Raw genomic sequence first — 8487 nt, 5'->3', positions numbered from 1 at the left:
CAGGGATTCGAACTGCCGACCTTCTGATTGGCAAGCCCAAGCGGCACAGTGGTTTAACCCACATCACCACCCGCATCCCTCTTTTTCCCTTAGGATGTCCCTATTTTCATCTGAGAAGTGTTGAAGGGGATGCATTTGGTCTTTGGCCACCACGCTGCTAGCCACATCTTTCTCTCCCCCTCCCATAGATCAGCCTCTCTCCCGAGAGACAAAAACCGTGTGCCCACACTCATCTCGCCTTCCCCCCACGGTTTCTGGGTAAAAGTGAGATCTACAGCTGAATTAAGCTAAGCCGTGAAAAGCTCATAGAGTTTTTAAGAGGAAGTTGGAAAGAGTGTCATTTCCTGAACTTCCTTTTTTAGCATCTCACACTGAAATTTGGGGGCCCGAAGACGGCCACTGCCCCGGACTGGTTGTAAGAAAGCAGACAGGTGTGGCTGGTTGAGGACAGACTGGCATTGATGGAGCAGTGCTCCATTTGCCTCCACCGGGAGTCTGTCATAGGGAGACTCAGGATAAAGGAAAGCCCTGGAGATGTTTGGTTCCAAACTCTTTCTACTTGGTACCGTATTTTTCGCCCTATAGGACGCACCTTTTCCCCTCCAAAAATGAAGGGGAAATGTGTGTGCGTCCTATGGGGTGAATGCAGGCTTTCGCTGAAGCCTGGAGAGCGAGAGGGGTTGGTGCGCACCGACCCCTCTCGCTCTCCAGGCTTCAGGAAGCTATCCGCAAGCCTTGCAAGCCCGGCGGGAGGTCCCACCGGCTCCCAAAGCTTGCAGGCAGCAGCCTGCAGCCCACAAGCTCGGGGGATAGTGGGGAGGCGGAGCGCCGCCACCCCGCTATTCCCCGACCTGATCTGAAGGCTGGCGGGGGGGGGGGGAAGCAAGCTTACTTCTCCCCCCCCGCCAGCCCCACAAGCTCGGGGGATAGTGGGGAGGCGGAGCGCCGCCACCCCGCTATTCCCCGACCTGATCTGGAGGCTGGCGGGGGGGAGAAGCAAGCTTGCTTCTCCCCATCGCCAGCCCCATAAGCTCGGGGGACAGCGGGGCAAGCCGCTGCCCCACGGAGGCTAGAGAGGCTGTCCCTGAAGGCAGAAGAGGGAGACGGAGTTTCTTCTAGCTTGGGGATGGCTGCGCAAACCTGGGGGGGGGGAATAAATTTTTCCCCTTGATTCCCCCCCCCCAAAAAAGCTAGGTGCGTCCTATGGGCCGGTGCGTCCTATAGGGTGAAAAATACGGTATTTTCCATGTTTCGTACTTAGCTGTGGCGGTTTAAAAACCCTTTCTGCTCCTCTGCTCGTTTTTACATTTACCCTGCTTTTCTTCTGTTCCCTCCTGCTATTACAACATTTTAAGATGCTTGAGCATTTTATAGAATGTGGAGACATGGCTAGCAATTATGCCGTGGATGAATTTCATGTTTTTAATCTGTTGTGAGCTGTCTTGGGAGGGTTGAAAGGTGGCTTGTAAATTTGGAAATAAATTGTGCATGGAGCCGTTTCCAAATCCCAGGAAGAATGACGCTGGTGACTCTGCTCTTTATTTCATCTAACTAACAAGGCGTCTGACATTTGGTCTTCTTGGTGGCTCTCATATTTCCTGCTGGTGAAATATGGGCTGACTCCTTGGGAGCCAATGCCTGTTGGAGTTTATAGATTAAATCTCAAATCAGAGAGAGAGAGAGAGAGAGAGAGAGAGAGAGAGAGAGAGAGAGAGAGAGAGATACAAGCATCTTGATCCATTTCAATCAAGGCTTATTATTGTTTATTAAATTTGTAGACAGTGGTACCTCGGGTTAAGAACTTAATTCGTTCTGGAGGTCCGTTCTTAACCTGAAACTGTTCTTAACCTGAGGTACCACTTTAGCTAATGGGGCCTCCTGCTGCCGCTGCTGCACAATTTCTGTTCTCATCCTGAGGTAAAGCTCTTAACCCGAGGTACTATTTCTGGGTTAGCAGAGTCTGTAACCTGAAGCATCTGTGAAATATACTTGGGAGTCGAGTGTGGATTTCATGCTCTTTATTCTGCTCATAGGGATGTGGGTGGCGCTGTGGGTAAAAGCCTCAGCGCCTAGGGCTTGCCGATCGAAAGTCAGCGGTTCGAATCCCCGCAGCGTGGTGCGCTCCCGTTGCTCGGTCCCAGCGCCTGCCAACCTAGCAGTTCGAAAGCACCCCCGGGTGCAAGTAGATAAATAGGGACCGCTTACCAGCGGGAAGGTAAACAGCGTTTCCGTGTGCTGCGCTGGCTCGCCAGATGCAGCTTTGTCACGCTGGCAACATGACCCAGAAGTGTCTCCGGACAGCGCTGGCCCCCGGCCTCTTAAGTGAGATGGGCGCACAACCCTAGAGTCTGTCAAGACTGGCCCGTATGGGCAGGGGTAGCTTTACCTTTACCTATTCTGCTCATAGTAGTGAGGAATGGAAGTTTTCCCCAAACTGTCTGCTTTATATATATTATTTACACAATGGGCCCCTCATGATTGGCTAATTCCGGGATTCTCCTGTAGGCCAATCAGGTTGCGGATACACTTCCACCTGGAGCTGGATTGGGTGGCTCCTGCGGACCAATCAGACTGCTGCATTCTGGATCCTATTGTTCTAGGACCAATCAGGCTGCTGCATTTTGGATCTTATTCAACTCAGTACATAACAATCTGTAACCTGAAGCGCCTGTAACGCGAGGTACCACTGTACTGCCCTTCACCCAAAAATCTTGTTAAGTCTCCCCGGCCTCTCAGCAGCTTTCGATACCAGCAGCCATGTTATCCTTCTGAGCAGCTGTCCGAGTTGGGGCGTGGGTGGCATCGTTTTGCAGTGGCCCCAGTCCTACTTGAATCATGGGTGTAGTGTGGGGGTGCCAGAGGGGCTATGGCCCCAGATTTTTCAGGAGGCGCTCCCAGTGTAGCCCTGCCCAGTGCGCCTCCCTTGGTGTCATAGTAACCAATGCTCACGGAGAGGAGCACTGGGATGGGCTGCGCTCAGGGTGCTGGTGTTGGGGCACTTACATCACTCCTGCCAACTGCCACAACAGCTGGCTGGACTACCCCCCTCCCCGTGTGGGCGGGCAGGCAGCATAGCGTGCCCCTACTTGGCTCCGGTATGGTGTGGGGCCGTTCCGGTGAGGTCGGGGGTGAGGGCTGTGTGTTGCGGCCAGCTCCTTCACCCTCCGTGCCCCGTCTCCCGGTGCTGGCCCCCCGCGCACTCCTCCGACATGTACCTGCCCACCCTGGGCCCTGTTTGCTCAAGCAACACCACTGACCTGAATGGTCATTTCCAGAGGGTGATGCTTGGGGGTGCTCTTTGGTCCTGTGGAATCCTCAATGTGGGATTCCTCAGGGTTCAGTTTTATCCCTCGTGCCGTTTAACATCTACACTAGGGTTGCCATATGTTCAGGAAATCCTGGACATGTCCTGGACATGCCCATCCGCTGGGATTTTTACAACTGTAAGCAAATAAGCAGAGGACCTTAAGGTCCACAAACGACAACATTTTGGAGGTCCCAAGTTGCAAGGTGGTTAGATTGGTCTCAGCTAGGGCCAGGGCCTTTTCAGTATTGGCCCCGACTTGGTGGAATGCTCCATCACAAGAGACTAGGGCCCTGCGGGACTTGACATCTTTCCGCAGGGCCTACGAGACAGAGCTGTTCCACCTGGCCTTTGGTTTGGACTCAGTCTGACCCTTGTGTTTCTCTCCCCTTACGCTTTTGACTTATGGGCTACTTTTAAAATGAGGCTGCATTTTAAATTGCATTTTAACCTGTATTTTAAATTGTCCCCCCCCCCCCATTATGTTTTTACTGTAATTTTACTGGTGTTAGCCACCCTGAGCCCGGCTCTGGCTAGGGATGGCGGGGTATAAATAAAATTATTATTATTATTATTATTATTAGTCTGAATTTTGGGTTTTTTGTTTTCAATTGTTTGTGTGCACGAGCAGCTCGGGTTCAGGCTCTGGCAGCTCCGGTTCTGTTTCAGGCTGTGGCTGCGTTTCAGGCTGTTGTCGTACGTGCGGGTGGCTCAGGCTTTATTTTGGGCTTGGCGGTAGTGGCAGGCCGGGGGGGTAGGGGGGGGGTGGCGGGCTCACACCAAAAGAGCTCAACAACTTACTTTGTCCAGATTTTTAGCTCCGGAAATATAGCAACCCTATGAAGTTACCCAGTTTTTTTGAGTACGTTGCCAGCAATATGCTGATAATACACAGCTCTACTTCTCCCTTACCTCTGCAGGTGTGGCAGTGAAAGTGTTGGATTGTTGCCTTGCCTTGATAACAGACTGGATGAGAGCCAATAAAATGAAGGTCAATCCAGATAAGACTGAGGCACTGTTAGTGGGTGGTTCCCTAGATCAGATTCCTGGGACGTCGCCTGTTCTTGATGCTGTTACAGGTGGCGCTGTGCTCTAAACCACTGAGCCTCTTGGGCTTGCTGATCAGAAGGTCAGTGGTTCGAATCCCTGTGACGGTGGTGAGCTCCCACTGCTCTGTCCCAGCTCCTGCCAACCTAGAAGTTCGAAAGCACACCAGTGCAAGTAGATAAGTAGGTACCGGTGCAGTGGGAAGGTAAACAGCACATCCATGAGCTCTGGTTTCCATCACGGTGTTCCGTTGTGCCAGAAGCAGTTTAGTCCTGCTGGCCACATGACCCGGAAAGTTGTCTGTGGACAAACACCAGCTCCCTCGGCCTGAAAGCGAGATGAGCGCCACAGCCCCCCTTTGTCTGGACTTAACCATCCAGGGGTCTTTTACCTTTTTACCTTACACTCCTCAGGTACACAGCTCAGGGTTACTTCTGGAGCCATTGCTGTTGCTTGAGGTTTAGGAGGTTTCGGTGGCACAGTGTGTCTTCCATTAGCTTTGTCTGGCGGCCCAGCTGTGTCCCTACCTGGACAGGAATAGCCTAACATCTGTTGTCTATGCTCTGGTAACTTCTAGGTTAGATTAATGCAATGTGTTATACATAGGGCTGACTCTGAAGATGGTTTGGAAACTTCAGCTGGTGCAGCATTCAGTGACCAGGTTGCTCACGGATGGTTTAAGCATATAATGCCAACCCTGGTCCAATTGCACTGTCTGCCAATTAGTTTTCAGGTCCAGTTCAAAGTGATGGTTTTGACCTATAAAGCCTGAAATGGCTCAGGATTGCAGCACCTCAAAATCACCTCTCCCCTTATGAACCCTTTGTTCATCATTTGAGTTCCTTCTTGTGATGCCCTGTGATGGATAACTAGGTGTTCCTTAATCCATGCACAGATCGACAAATGAATGTGAAAAAATCAATTTCTGCAAGCAATTTTTTTTTAATCAGTAAAATCATCATCAGTCCCTGACTCATCCCTTCAAATCTGACTTGAATACTGGTCCAACCCCCCCCCCCCCAAAAAAAGAGGAGGGATAATAAACTAAAAATTCCAGTAGCAAGTTCTCTTGCCTGTTAACAGCTTGTAGTTTAGCAAACACCATGATTAATTTTAGTGGCAGATCATCCCTGGTGTCTATTAAAGCACAGACTCTCATTAACACTAAGTCAATATTATGGGGGACCCCTGTTGCTTAACGAGGCATTTACTGACAGACTTGACAGACTGTCCCAGTGATGGTGCCCAAGTAGTCACTGAACGAATGTCTTTGCCCCCTCAGGCGCAGAGCCAGATCACCGGCTTCCCTTTACTTCATACAAGGAGGCCACTATTGCGAGTTCGCGGAGAGTGCCGGATTGAAATACGGCCAGCATCATGGTGGCCCCGCTGTTGTCAAGGTGAACAAAGCAGCTAGGCCTAAACAGACCAGAGCCAAAATACTGTCTTCGCCCTCAGAGAGCCTTTCCTTTAAGTACACACTGAATGGCAGCCAACAGCAGCTGCTCCAGCGAGCCTTGACAAATGCGAGCCACATCTGCTTACATCAGATGTCTGTACTAGCCCTGCTGAAGAGTTGCGGCCATTCCAGAGAGCCTGGCCATCTGCCCTGGAGTTGGCAGCTTTGAGTGGCATAGGATACCCTCTTCTCTTGCTACCCCTCTCCTTCCTTCAAGGAGTTGAGGGCAGCCTACACAGTCTCAATCATACAGCACCCCCCCCCCCGACCAGCATAAGACTATCAATGGCTACTAGGACATTTCCCAACCACAAGATGTAGGGATGGCCAACTTGGATGGCTTTGCGACCCCCAAGCCAAGGCGGCAAGTAACAATACAACCTTTAGAAGACATCTGAAGGCAGCACTGTACAGGGGAGTTTTAAAATGTTTTATTATGTTTTTATATATGTTTATGTTGTTGTTGTTTAGTCGTTTAGTCGTGTCCGACTCTTCGTGACCCCCTGGACCAGAGCACACCAGGCACTCCTGTCTTCCACTGCCTCCCGCAGTTTGGTCAAACTCATGCTAGTAGCTTCGAGAACACTGTCCAACCATCTCGTCCTCTGTCGTCCCCTTCTCCTTGTGCCCTCCGTCTTTCCCAACATCAGGGTCTTTTCCAGGGAGTCTTCTCTTCTCATGAGGAGGCCAAAGTATTGGAGCCTCAGCTTCAGGATCTGTCCTTCCAGTGAGCACTCAGGTCTGATTTCCTTCAGAATGGATCGGTTTGATCTTCTTGCAGTCCATGGGACTCTCAAGAGTCTCCTCCAGCACCATAATTCAAAAGCATCAATTCTTCGGCAATCAGCCTTCTTTATGGTCCAGCTCTCACTTCCATACATCACTACTGGGAAAACCATAGCTTTAACTATACGGGCTAAACTATTATGTTAACAACAACAACAACAACAACAACAACAACAACAACAACAATTTTTATTTATACCCCACCCTTCCCAGTTCAAAAACCGTGCAGCTAACAACAAATTTAAAACACTTAATTGTAAAAGCAGCATAAAAACATGAATAACAATAAAATTCAAATTTCAGAAATCAATTTAAGGGGAAATCTATCTAATAAGCATTAGATAATTACCAGGGCTAGCTGGCTGAATTAGTCCTACTTGAAGCAGCCCAGAGTGGATGGGGCAACCTAGTCAGATGGGCAGGGTATAAATAATAAATTATTATTCTTATTCAAGATGTACCTATTTTCATCAGAGAAATGTTGGAGGATATGCCAGTGCTGTACCATAGAATTGTAGAAGGGGCACCAAGGGTCATCTAGTCCAACCCCCTGCAATGCAGGAATCTCAGCTAAAGCATCCATGACAGATGGCCATTCAACTTCTGCTTTAAAAACTCCAAGGAAGGAGAGTCCACTGCCTCTCAAGGCAGACCATTCTATTGTCGAACAGCTCTGACTGTCAGAAAGTTCTTCCTGATGTTAAGATGGAATCTCATTTCTTGTAACCATTGGTTCTGGTCCTACCCTCCAGAGCAGAAGAAAACAAGCTCATTCCCTCTTCCATGTGGCAGCCCTTAAGATATTTGAAGATGATTCTTGTATCTCCTCTCAGTCTCCTTTTTTCCAGGCTAAACATGTTAGAATTCCTGCTCCATGATTGCAGTCATGGGATTCTTGTCTCTGCTTAAAATTCTCCAATGAAGGAGAGTCCTTTCTTAGAATCTCCTTTCTTAGAGCTTGAAGCCATTGAGCACTGTCTTCCAGAGAAAACAAGCTTGCTCCATCTTCCATCTGACAGCCCTCGAGATATCTGAAGATGTACCACAGCATCTCCATACAATACTTAGTCACATAATGTGGGGAAACAAATGTGGACTGGAATCCGGGCAACAGGTTTTGTTTTAGTTGCTCTCTTTTTCAATCATCATCGTTTGGGATTGCTTGTTCTAGGTCATCGGCCTTTTTCAACCGTGTAAAACAGACAAATCAATCTCCCAACCCAAGCCAGAATAATATTATACAAAGCAGGGAAAATATTGTAATTGGAAGAACTCTTTTAAATACAAGAATTCCTTTTAGTGAAGTCGTCCGATGGCTCACCTTGTAGCAATGCCAATTTTAAATTTATTTTTTTTAAGAGAAGAGGTCCTGCAATACGGCTGGGAAAGTGGCAGAACCAAGTTCTTCTAGCTCTAGACAGAATCGGTGGGATGAGTAAACCATGTGAGATTGATACTGCAGGAAGGCTTGTTTGGATGCAGTGGTGTGAAAACAAAGAACCGTGTTAAAGTAAGTTTATCCGTGGAAAGTTACCAGTCCATTATTCTATTATGGCCAGCATCAGAGGCACTGTTCTCTTATAGACATGACAGTGTATTCCCCCCCACCCAATGTACACCACTGTGATTTTGTGCAAGGTGTTGAAGAAGACGATGGATGCATGTATGAAAAATCAGTGCAATAATAATACTTAAAAAAATGCTTTCAGCATGGCTAACTATTCTTTGCAGTCCCCAAATTTAAGGCTTTGCGGTTATAGGGTTTTTGAAGCAGGAATCCGTTACTTGAACCTTGAGCACACCAGTGCAAGTAGATAAATAGGTACTGCTGTGGCGGGAAGCTAAACGGCGGTTCCGTGTGCTCCGACTTCCGTCACGGTGTTCTGTTGCA

This window comes from Podarcis muralis, chromosome 11 (assembly GCF_964188315.1).
Source record: "Podarcis muralis chromosome 11, rPodMur119.hap1.1, whole genome shotgun sequence".
Taxonomy (NCBI): domain Eukaryota; kingdom Metazoa; phylum Chordata; class Lepidosauria; order Squamata; family Lacertidae; genus Podarcis; species Podarcis muralis.
Note: the sequence above shows the minus strand (reverse complement) of the source record.